The 13,737-nt window shown below is 34.4% G+C and overlaps 1 pseudogene; it reads right to left on the minus strand.

Annotated features, from left to right (window-relative positions):
• Positions 1-9,752: 9,752 nt before the first annotated feature.
• On the minus strand, positions 9,753-11,277 carry LOC101680035 (annotated as a pseudogene).
• Between the last annotated feature and the right edge of the window lie 2,460 nt (positions 11,278-13,737).

Raw genomic sequence — 13,737 nt, forward strand, 5'->3', positions numbered from 1 at the left:
ACAATACCCACCCTCCTCCAGCATAATGCTGAAGAAAAAACAAAACAGAACAGTAGAGCTGAACAGAGTTGATCTTTCATCTCAACCACCCGCAGGTGAAATCAGGTAACAATACTCCTATTCCTGCACTTAATCCAGTTTGCAGGATGTTACTGCCCAATTCCCCTGATGGGATAATAGCAGGGCTGAGCCAGCAGCTGGTAACTATCTCTGCCGTGTCCTTCCTTTTAACTCTTCTTCCAAATTAGACTTAGAAAGGCTCAGCAAGGAGCTGATCTTCCATTTCCTGTCTGAAAAAAGCAGGAGGCTCCAATTTGCCCGCAGGGGTAGTGTTAGTGGGGGAAGTTCCCATGGAGAGTAGAACCTTCACCTCCACTCAGCAAATATAAGGCAGAGGAAGGTGGCAGAAGGTGAAGTAGTAAGCAATCCTTTTTCATCCTTTTCCTCTTGGTGTGTCAAGAGAGTAGAGTAGGGAACTGAGCTTCTGCCCCCAACTTACGCAGGAAGCAGATGTGAGTAAGCCTTCCACTTTCCCCCTCACTAGTGCCAGTGGAGTCCAGTGGGAAAGTAAACACACTCTTGTTCAGCCCTAACAATATATAGAGCAGGGACATTCTTGCCTAAAATGAGCATTAAAGAAGATGTGGAGTCTATAATATTATATAAAAATTACAAGATACATTTAAAAATCATTTCTTATATTAAGGACTAAGGAAATCACACCATGAGTGAGAAGAGACAATGAATAAATGCCAATACTAAATTGAATCAGATATTGTAATTATCAGGAAAAAGTATCCATCATAAAACAGCTCTAACAAGTAATTACAAATTATATTGAAACAACTTTTTTTTTCATTAAAGAAAGGGAAAATCTCAGTAAGAAATGGGAGTTATATAAAAAGGAAATAAATGACAATTATAAAACTGAAAAATACAATAAGCAAATTAAGGTAAAGGACTTAAAAGGAAATGAGTTTTTTAACACTTCATTTGAAGTGGTAAAGCTTCAATGATAGTAGACTTTGGTTATATTTATATATATATATATATAATATATTATTATATTATATATATGTGTTATTATATATTATAATATATGTAACATATATATTATTATATATGTGTTATTATATATATGTATTATTATATTTAATATAATAATATATTATATATATATGTGTATATATAAAACTACTTAAAGAACCAATAATAAACTATGAAACTATGCTGGGCAATATATTCAAGAATACTATTAAAAAACAATATTAAATCCTAAATATGTCCAAGGACACCACCGGAAATTAAGAAATGCTAAACAAAAATGAGAGAGAGGATGAAAAATGAGAAACAGAAAGCAAATAATTGTAGACTTTAGCACTAACCTAGCAAAAAATATATTTAAGTGCTCTAAATACATCAATTTAAAGAAAGAGATTGGCAGAATAGATAAAAAAATATTATTCAACTACATTCTATCCACAAAACTCACTTCAAACTAAACTAGTTAGTGTGAAGGTAAAAGGATAGAAAAATATAAAACATGCCAACCTTAATGGAAAAAAAAAAAAAAGGCAGGGGTGACATTAGTAGAAAAAGTAAGTAGACCTCAAAGGAAAGAAGATTAAGAGTGATAAAGAGGACCATTACATAAAGATAAAAGGATCACTGTACCAGGAAGACATAACAACTCTAAAAGCATAAACACATAATAACAGGCCCTCAAAATATGTGAAGCAAAAACTGATAAAGCATATTGAAAAAATGCAAAATTATAGTGGGAGATTTCAATGTCCACCTGTTAGCACCTGATAGAACTTATAGACAGCAAATCAGCAATGATACAGATCTCAACACCATCAACCAACAGATCTCAATCAACTCATAGAGAATATTCTACCCAGTAACAGAATACACAGTTGTTTTTTTTGTTTTTTGTTTTTTTTGTTTTTTTTTTTTTAAGCATCTGTGGAGCATATACAATGACAGACCATATTCTGGACCATAAAACAAAATCAATAGATGTTTAAAAATTGATATAAGGCAGGGGCACCTGGATGGTTCAGTTGGTTAGGCACTGGACTCTTGATTTTGGCTCAGGTCATGATCTCAGGGTCATAAGACCAAGCCCTGAGTATGGCTCTACGCTCAGAAGGGAGTTTGCTTCTCTTCATCTCCCTCTCCCTCTGCCCCTCAACCAACTCTCATGTATGTGAGCTCTCTCTCTCTCTAAAATAAAATAAAATTAAACCTCTAAAAATTTGATATAAAGCAGAATAGGTAATTTGAGTGGAATAGTCAACTGGAAATCAATAACAAAAAGCAACAGAATCTCAAAACACTTGAAAATTATACAGCATACTTCTAAAAAACACATGCATCAATGAAGTGATCACAAAGGAAATTTAAAAACTACCAGGACTAAATGAAAATGAAAATACAACTTACCAAAATAATGAGATATAGCTAAAACAGTGCAGAAAGGGAAATTTATACCAATAAACACTTACATTGGAAAATTCTCAAATTAATCATTTAAGTTACTGCCTTAAAAAATGAGACAAATAATAGGAGAATAAACCTGGAGGTTGGGGAATAAAAGAAATAATAATAGAAACTAATGATATTGAAAATAGGAAAATAACTTTAAAAATCAAAAAAAAAATAAGGAGCTGATTCTACAGAAAAAGTAAGAAAATTGATACAACTCTAGCAGTTCTGTCAAATATAAGCAGAAAGAAGATTCAAATCTTAACATCAAGTATGAAACAGGGGATATCACTATAGGCCCTACAACCATTATAAATGAGAAAATACAGTAACAACTTCATTCTCATACATTAGAATTTGGACCAATTCTTAGAAAACTATAAACTACTAAAACTCAACCAAGATGAAACAGGTTATCTGAAGAGTCCTCTTATAAACATCAAAAAATTGAATATTAAAATTGAATACTTCCAAAGCTCTTCAAAAGAAATCTCCAGTTACAAGATTTCAAGGAAAATTTTACCATTCAAAGATCAGTTAGTATCAATTTTACAAATTTTCTTTCAGAACAGAGGATGAGGAAATACTTCTATTCATTTTATGAGGCTAGTATTTCTCTGATACCAAACTAAACACAGATGGTACCAAGAAAAAGAAACAAATAAAAAACAAAGAAAGAAAAACAAAACCACTGACTTAGATGGAAATATATATATATATAAACAAATCAAATCCTACTATATATAGAAAGAATGATACAAAATTACCAAATGGGATTTTATCCAAATATTTAATTATTGATCAGTATTCAAAATTAATCAGTATAATCTATCATATCAATAGATGTACAAGGAAGAATCATATAAACATAATGACTGATACATAATAAGCATTTGCTAGAATCTAAGAAGCACTCATTAATAAACTCTCAGAAGCTAGGATTAGAGGAGAACTTCTTCAACTTAATATTGATAAAGATCATGAACAACAAACAAACAAAAAAAAACATACTGCCGGCATTAAACTTAATGAGTAAGTCTGTGTATTTTCTCTCTGAGATCAGGAAAAAGGCCAAAATATCTCCTCTACCACTCTTTTTCAGTATAATATTGGAGATTCTAGCCAATGCATATGGGAACTAAAAGAAATAAAAGGCATTCGTATTGTAAAGGAATACATAAAACTCTCCTTATTTGAAAATGACATTTTCTACATAGAAAATCCCAAGGAATATTAAAAATGAACAAACAGGAGTGTCTGGGTGGCTCAGTTGGGTAAGTATCTCACTTTGGCTCAGGACATGATCCTAGAGTCCTGGGATGGAGACCTGAGGGGAATCTGCTTCTCCCTGTGCACCCCTCCCCCAACCTGGGCTCTCTTTCTCTCTCAAATAATAAATAAAATCATTACAAAAATGAACAGACAAAAATCTCCTAGAACTAGTAAGTCAGTCCAGCAACTACACAGGATGGAAGATCATACTTCTAGATAATTGAAAAGGCATGTGGGGAAGAAATTAAAATTGTAACATGATTTTCAATCACTCCAAATAAAATAAAACAAAATACTTAGGTATACATTTAACATGTAAAGAACTTGAATGCCAAAAAATTCAAAATGTCGATGATATCAAAAAAGGCCTAAAAAAATGTTGAGGCATAATGTGTTAATGGATTACCAGACTTAAAATAACAAAGATATTTATCTTGCAAAATTCTGTAGGTTTTAAACTATTTCTATGAAAATTGCAGGAATGTTTTTAGTACATATAGTCTAGCTTACACTAAAATTTACTTGGAAAGAAATAGGTTCTAGGCTCTAGAATAAAAATTTTGAAAAAGTGAGGATGGACTGCTTTATCTGATATTTAGTATTATAATATGACTATATTAATCAAGACAATATAGTGGTAGTGGAACAATAGACATATAGATGAATGTAACTGTAGAGAAAGCCCAGAAGTGTCCAACCAATTCCAACAAAGGTGTAAAAGCAAATCAGTGGAAAAAGGATAGGCTTTTTAACATATGGTACTAAAGAAACCAGTATCTATAGGCAGAAGGACGGTAGGAAGGAAGGAGTTTAAAAAATAAACAAACTTGATCTAAAATTTACACCTTATAGAAACATTAATTTAGAATATAGACTCTAATATGAAACTTTCAGAAAAAGTAAATCTTTGGAATGTAAGGAATTTTTACATCTGACACTAAAGCCTTATTCTGTTAAAAAAATAATAAACATGGGGGCTTAAGTGGGTACGAGAAGAATAAATGAAAGAAAATGGGATTGGGAGGGAAACAAACCATAAGTGACTCTTAATCTCACAAAACAAACTGAGGGTTGCTGGGGGGAGGGGGTTTGGGAGAAAAGGGTGGGATTATGGACATTGGGGAGGGTATGTGCTTTGGTGAGTGCTGTGAAGTGTGTAAACCTGGTGATTCACAGACCTGTACCCCTGGAGATAAAAATATATGTTTATAAAAAATAAAAAATTATATTAAAAAATAATAATAATAATAAACTGAAACTTGTAAAAAATGTTAAAAATAAAACTTTTGCTATATAGAAGACTTCATTTATAAAATTATAATAAAAAAGCTACAGACTAGATAATTATATATGTAAATTGCATATCTGATAAAGGGCTAGAAAGTTGATTACATAAAGAACTCTCAGAACTTGGGGCACCTGGGTGGCTCAGTGGGTTAAGCCTCTGCCTTCAGCTCAGGTCATGATCCCAGAGTCCTGGGATCAAGCCCCATATCGGGCTCTCTCCTCAGTGGGGAGCCTGCTTCCTCCTCTCTCTCTGCCTGCCTCTCTGCCTCCCTGTGATCTCTGTCTGTCAAATCAATAAATAAAATCTTTGAAACAAACAAACAAACAAAAAAAAGAACTCTCAGAACTCAAAAGTGAAAAAAAAAAACAATCTAATCACAAAATAGGCAAAGGACATAAATGCAACTTTCACTGAAGAGGATATACAGATAGCAAATAAGCACACAGAAAGATGTTAAACATTATTATCCACTAGGGAAATGCAAAATAAATCACAATGACAAATCATTAGAAAACTATTAAACTGGTGACAAAACCAAATGCTTCCAAGGATGTAGACAAACTAAGTCACTCATCTGTTGCTGGTGGGTGTGTAAAATGATACAGCCACACTGCAAAATAGATTTATGAGTTTTATAAAGTAAATATGCAAATATCATATGACCCAGCAATTGCACTCTTGGACATTTATCTTAGGGAAATAAAAACTTAAAAAATCATGTGAAAACCTGTATAGCAATATTCAATAGCAGTTTTTTGTTTGTTTGTTTCTTTGTTGTAATAATCCTAAATGGGAAATAACTCCAATGTCTTTCATGGAATAATGGCTAAACAATTATAGTACATCCATACCATGCAATGCTGCTCAAGCAACAATATAATAAGTAATAATAATAACAACAAATTATTGATAGGTACAATGACTTGGATGAACTTGGCAATTATGCTAAATGGAATACCAAATAACCGAGGATTGGATCATACACTGTATGATTCTGTTTATATGGCCTTATTAAAGTGAAAATGTCATTAATGTAGAACAGATTATTTTTTGCCAGGAGTAAAAGATGGGAAGAAGAAGGGTAGTAGATTTGGCTGTAAAGGGTAACACAGTGAGGGATCTTTGTGGTGACATCACTCTTATATACTTTCATAATAAAAATGTCAGTATTTTGATGGTGATATTATAGTAGTTTTGCAAGAATTCCTTTGGGGAAAACTGGGTAAAGAGTACACTGGAATTCTAAGTATTATTTCTTACAAATGGAATTGATCTAAAATCATATCAAAATAAAAAGTTTCAACAACAAATAAATATTTATATTCTAAAATTATATTAGTATAATATCAATTATATTAAATACTTAAAATATCATTAAAATTTGTATAAATCAATTATAATGGAAATTATAAAACACTATATAGAAAGATTTACAAAATCCCAAATAAATGAAGGTATATGGATTGGAAGACTCACTATTTTATTTTATTTTATTTTTTTTTTTTAAAGATTTTATTTATTTGTCAGAGAGAGAGCAAGCGAGAGCGAGCACAGGCAGACAAAGTGGAAGGCAGAGTCAGAGGGAGAAGCAGGCTCCCTGCGGAGCAAGGAGCCCGATGTGGGACTCGATCCCAGGACGCTGGGATCATGACCTGAGCCGAAGGCAGCTGCTTAACCAACTGAGCCACCCAGGCGTCCCAAGACTCACTATTTTAAAGAAATCATTTTTTTTTTCCAAATCTGTCTATTGATTCAATGCAATAGCAAATGTATTTTTCAGAGATTTAGATCAATAGATTCTTTCAGACAATACTTTGGATATCTATATATCACTATTCCCTAAAGCTGACCTAAAGCAAAGCCAATAATCAAGACCTTTCATTTTAGGGTTAAATTCAACAAAAATGTGTCATGTGTTGATCAAATCCTTATATGAAAAGTTTTGTGCCAGCATTATTGACAATTGCCAAAATCAGAAACAACACAAATGTTTATTAATAGTCAAGTGGATTTAAATGATTGTGTTTCAACCACATATTTCATGCAACTATGTGAATTAATTTCATAAATGCAATACTGAACAAAAAATCCAGGGCCCCAAAGTGCATATTGTATATTTCATATGTAAAAAGTTCAAAAAGAGGCAAAATTCATCTATATTACTAGAATTCAGAATTGGGGGTGCTTAGTGATGTTAAAAGAATAGGAGGGGTTTCTGGAATTATAGCGGTTTGACTTTTATCCTGAATGTGGTTATATTTACCTGATGTGATGTATTTGGAAGAATTTATCACTCTGTACTCCTGTAATGGGTGTATTTTTGGATATATGTTATTACTTTGACAAAAATGTTTTAGTATAAAAGCTTCATGATTACATAATACAATAATTGAAATCATTATCTAATAGGTATCCTCAGGGGAAGAAACCACTGAGCTTCTTGATATACAACTCATCAAGTTGTACACACACATATACACACACTTCATTTTATAATCCAAATTGCACCATATATTGGATAAGCTGTATCCCCCAAAATCTGTAAGACTGTAGATAAGTTAAACTCTCTCTCTCTCTCTCTTTTTTTTTTTTTTTTAAGTTGTCTCCATACACAGCATGGAGCCAAAACGGGACTTGAATTCATGGCCCTTAAAGCAAGACCTGAGCTGAGATCAAGAGTTGGATGCTTAACCAACTGAGCCACTTAGGGCTCCTTGTTTCTTATTATTATTAGATTGACATCTTTAAAGTTCTCATCACTCAAAAACTATGCTTGCAAAGCATAGGATATTTATATAAGCTCTTTGCAAAATATTTAAAATGCAATACCATTTCAGCTTATAATCTAAAATTTCTAATACATAAGAGAAAACTGAAATGGTCCTGTATTTAAATTTATTTTATTCCATAACATGTTACTTTCTTTGCAGATTTTATTTAAAGGAAATGTTTATGTTCCTCAGCATGAAAGAACCATAACTACATATTAGCCAACTTGATGTGATAGTTCTCATTCTGATATAAAGCGGTTTTGTAACCTTGAATAAGTCACAAAACTTTTCTTTTTTTTTTTTTTTGGTCTTAACTTCCTAATGCCTTGAATGAATAATAGATCCCCTGCCACTCAAATGGCTTCTGTATGGATTAAATAAGATAATGTAACTTAAAATCTGTAAAGCAGTCTACAAATATAAATGTAGTAACTATTATTATTATTATATTATTATTATTATAGGTTTTCATATCAATCTTTATTTTTCTTGATTTTAAAGGAGAGAATCTAGAATATTCATACTTACAGATATACGCACACCCTTAATAAGGCAGTGGGATAGAAAATGTAGTACAATTTGTTTTTTTTTTTTCTACTACTGAAGCTCTGCTTTGCTCATTACCCTTCCATTACTTTCCCTTCATTTTCCTCCCATGGGGGAAATGAAGATAAGCTCCCTTAGATAGTTCATGAATTTGAATTGATATACCCAGGGGCAGGGCTTTTCGAAGGAATGTTCCCAGTGCTGGAACTTCTTGCCACTTGTGCTTTCAGAGAGCCCATGTTTAACCTTCAGGCTGATATGTAAATCTGTTTTTGTTCCTCTAAACAGAAAACTTGTGGGTATTTCAAAATAGATATGCATTAAATAAGTATTTATTCAATGTTACAGATGTTAAAAGCAAGAGACTTTCCTAGGGACAAATAAACTAAATGAGACAGCTGGGAGTGAGGCTGCATTTTCAAGAGCCTGGCCCTGAGCAAGTGTCCACCAAGCAAAGCATAATGGAAAAGAACATGTGCATGTGCCTAGAGAATGGCTTTGAGGTACAGTCCCAAAGTGCTGAGGGGTCTTTTCTCAAAGTGTTGGGATTTCAATTGGCATTTACTTTCTTCTTAAAATCTTTACACAGTTTCCATAATCTCACAATTAGCATGTAATTTTAATATAAATGTTATATGAACACTATATAAATAAACTATTTTATAATAAAAAATGCTATTTCAATACTGTTCAATATCCTTATGATAGTTTTATCCATTTATAAAAAACTATTATGCACACTATTTAAAGAATAATTAAAAGTTGGAAATTATTATATGGGCTCTCTATATTCTATAGGCATCCCTTGTAAATATTGTAGGTTTAGTTACAGATGATCATAATAAAGTGATATTGCAATAAAGTAAATATCACGATAAAGGAAGTCACATTATTTTTGGGTTTTTCAATGCATACAAAATTTATGTTCACACTACACTGTAGTCTAATAAGTACTTAATACCATTATGTCTAAAAAGATGTGTGTGTGTGTGTTTGTGTATGTGTGTGTGTGTATAAATTTAAAAATGCTTTATTACGAATAAGTGCTAGCCATCATCTGAGCTTTCAGTAAGTCATAACTTTTCTGGTGGAGGGTCTTGCTTTAATGTTGATGGCTGATGACTGATCAGGGTGATGGTTTGTGAAGTCTGGGGTGGTGTGCCAATTTCTGAAAATAAGACAACAATAATATTTGCAGCATCAATTCACTTTTTTTCTGAGCGGTGTACATCTTACTGGAAACCTTCAGTCCTCTTCAGACAGAACACAATGTCTTCAATTAAGGCTCTTATGTGGCTGACAGAGGAAACTGAAATTTTTTTTACTAGGTGGGAAAGGGAAGGAAAGTATGGAAAATGAGTGCTTCTTTTGCCAAAAGGAACCCCTCACCAATGCTCTTCAGTCAGCTCATCAGCTTTTGCCATAGCTTTTTCAGAGAAGGCTTGTTCTGGTGGATGGTCAGATTCACCTGCCAAAATCTACTAGAATCCTTAGATGGTCTCCTTTATAGGTACCAGCTTCTCCATATGACATATGAAAACCTCATCTACCTGGAATGGCTGAGATGAGAAACCCTGTATTTTCCATGAACAGGACAATCAACTTGTCTTGCCCAGAAAGTTCATCCATACCCAGGATGCCAATGATGTCCATCATTTGTAGTCCTGTGGGTTCTTTTGAACCCCATGGGCAACATCATAATACTAATTTCCAACAACACTGGGATCCGTGATTCGAGAAGTGGAATCCAGAGGATCCATATCGAAGCAATAGCATTGGACAGCACAGTGGCTTCATCGAAAAGGTCTAAGGTGGTGGTAGGGCAGCCAAGTCATCAGTAGGCACATAAGCAGGCTATACAGAGGTAATAGATCACTTCACAGTGGTGGTGATTCTTTCCTACATGGTACCCATGTCAGTGGCCAGGGTAGAGTGACAGCCCACAGCAGAAGAAATTATTCCCAGCAAAGCAGACACCTCAGAGCCAGCCTGGGTGAAGCTAAAGGTATAATCAATAAAGAGTAGTATGACCATCTTGGTCTCTGAAGTATTCAGCAACAGTCAGTTCATTCAGATCTACCTAGGCATGAGCGCCAGGTGGTTCATTCATTTGACCACACACCAGAGCTATTTGGAGGTAGTATCTTTTAAATTGATAACACCAGACTCAATCATTTAATGGTATAAGTCATTGCCTTCACAAGTCTTCTCACCAACACCAGCAAATACAGTGTGACTATCATGGGCTTTGATGATATTAACTTTATGATCAATACCATCCTGGCAACCCCAACACCACCAAAGAGCCCAATTTTTCCACCCTTAGCATAGGGAGTCAGCAGATTCACCACCTTGATACCAGCAACCAGAATTTCCTGCTCAACACTCATCTCTATGAATTCAGAAGTCTCAGCATGAATAGGTACAAATTGTTTAGTTTTGATGGGACTTCCCTCATCAACAGGTTCTCCAATGGCATTCATGATTCTTCCCAAGTTCTCAGAACAAACAGGAATTTTGACTGGTGCACCAGAAACCAGGACTTTTTGTCCTCTAAATAAGCCTTTGGCATCATCCATGGCAATACTCTTTACCATGCTCTCACCAAATGGTGGGCCACCTCCAAAACCAGCTTGATCTATCTGCCCTGCACTTCCAGTGCATTTAGGATGAGTGGTGTTGTTCACCAAACTGCACACCCACCACCGTACTGATGACTCCCACTATGCCCCAGTGGCAGTACCTACCTTCAGGGAAGGAGATGTTTGGGTGGTATAGTCTCTAGCAGGTGGGAGTGCTGCTCTGGTGACCCACAGCAAGACCTGGACTTGGGGAAGCAGTTCTGAAGGGCCAAGTCCTTATAAGAGAATAGGCCAAGATAGCAGCCACACAACTTACAAAACCCAACATGACAGATCCTGGGTGTAGACTCCTAACTAATTCTTTTCACAGACACTTTCTCTGCAGCATATGATACTATTTGATAGCATTTTACCCACAGTAGAATTTCTTTCAAAATTAGAGTCAATCCTTTTAAACCTTGCCACTGCTTTATCAACTAGTAAAACTTAGAAAATTTTTATTGTAATTTCAACAATATTCACCACATCTTCACTAAGAATAGTTTCCGTCTCAAGCAACCAACTTCTTTGCTCGTCCTTTAAAAAAAAAAAAAGATTTTATTTATTTATCAGAGAGAGAGAGAAACAGAGACAGAAAGACAGAGAGGGGGATCATGAGCAGTGGGGGGGGGGTGGTAAAGGGAGAAGCAGACTTCCCAGTGAGCAGGGAGCCTAATTTGGGACTCGATTTGAGGACCCGGGATCATGACCTGAGTCAAAGGCACCCAGGCACCCTCTTTGCTCATCCTTAAGAAGTGACTTCTCATATGTGAAAATTTTACCGTAAGGTTGCAACAATTCAGTCATATATTCAGGCTCCGCCTCTAATTCTAGTTCTATTCCTACCTCCATCATGGAGAACTTATTTCCTCCATGGAAATCTTGCACTCCTCAGAGTCTTCCATGAGGGTCAGAAACATCTTCTTCCAAACTCCTCCTAATGTTAATATTTGGCCTCTCTCCATGAATCACAAGTGTTCTTAATGGAATCTAGAATGGTGGATCCTTTCCTAAAAGTTTTCAGTTTACTTTATCTAATCCATTAGAGGAATCACAGTCTATGGCAGCTATAACCTTATGACATATATTGCTTAAATAATAAGACTAGAAAGTTACTCCTTGATCCAAGAGCTACAGAATGGATGCTGTGTTAGAAGGCATGAAAACAACACTAATCTCATTATACGTCTCCAGTAGAACTTTTGGGTGACCATGTACATTGTCAATGAGCGGTAATATTTTGAAAGAAATCCTTTTGTTTTTAGCAGTAGGTTTCAGCAGTGGGCTTAAAATATTCAGTAAACCCTGTTGTAAATAGATGTGTTGCCATCCAGGCTTTGTTGTTCCATTTGTAGAGCACAGGCAAAGTAGATTTAGCATAATTCTTAGGCCCTAAAGTTTTCAGAATTGTAAATGACCACTGGCTGCTACTTAAGTCACCAGCTGCATTAGCGTGTAATAGGGGAGGCAACTTGTCCTTTGAATCTTTGAAGCCAGGCACTGACTTCTCCTCTTTAGCCATGAAAGTCCTAGATGACATCTCTTTTCATGTAAGCCTCTCTTATTTACATTGAAAATCTGTTGTTTATTTTTATTTTCTGTTTATTTTCTTTAGATTGGTTTTTCTGGATAATTTGCTACAACTATGACATCAGCACTTGCTGCTTCATCTTTCACTTTTATGTTATGGAGACGGCAATTTTCTTTAAATCTCATGAACCAACCTCTGCTACTTTCAAACTTCTCTTCTATAGCTTTTCACCTTCCTCAGACTTAATCGAAAAGCATTAGGGCCTTGCTCTCGATTAGGCTTTGGCTTAAGAGGATGTTGTGGTTGGTTAGATCTTCTATCAGACCACTCAAATTTTCTCCATATCGGCACTAAGGTTTCGCTTTCCTATCATTCGTGTGTTCACTGAAGTAATACTTTTAATTTTCATTAATAAATTTTCCTTTGCTTTCACAACTTGGCTAATTGGTATAAGACTCCGATATTTTGACCTATCTCAGCTTCCAACATGCCTTCCTTACTAAGATTAATTATTTTAAAATATTAAATAAATAAATAATAAAAATATTAAAAAAACCTTTTACTTTCAAGTGAGAGATGGGCAATTCTTCCTTTTATTTTAACATTAAGAGGCCATTATAGGGCTATTTGAATTTATAGAATTTATTAATATTGAATTTATCATGTTTCAGGGAATAGAGAGGCCTGAGGAAAGGGAGAGAGACAGGGGAATAGCCAGTCAGTAGAGCAGTCAGAACACAAAGTACATTTAGTGATTAAGTTCACTGTCTTATCTGGGTTTAGTTTATAACACCCGAAAACAATTACAATAGAAATATCAAGGATCTTTGATTATAAATTACCATGACAAATATTATAATAATAATTTGAAAGTTTGAAATATTGTGAGGATTATCAAAATGTGACACAGAGACATGAAGTAAGGAAATGCTATGGAAAAATGGTGTTGATAGACTTGCTTGACACAAGGTTGTCACAGATCTTTTATCTATTAAAAAATGCAGTATCTGTGAAAAACAATAAAGCAATGAACAAAAAAATGAGGTATGCCTGTATATTTTTTTCAAGAGCACACAGAACATTTGTAAAATTTGCTAATGTTCCAAGCCACAATGGGAGGCTTAAAAATGACAATGAATCAATATCAAGAGGTAACATTCTGTGATCCCAATGTGACAGCAAAAAAATTGTATCCAAACTCTTTTCATTCGGAAATAT

Source organism: Mustela putorius, unplaced genomic scaffold (assembly GCF_011764305.1).
Source record: "Mustela putorius furo isolate JIRA1106 unplaced genomic scaffold, ASM1176430v1.1 tig00003834_pilon_pilon_pilon, whole genome shotgun sequence".
NCBI classification, from domain to species: Eukaryota; Metazoa; Chordata; class Mammalia; order Carnivora; family Mustelidae; genus Mustela; species Mustela putorius.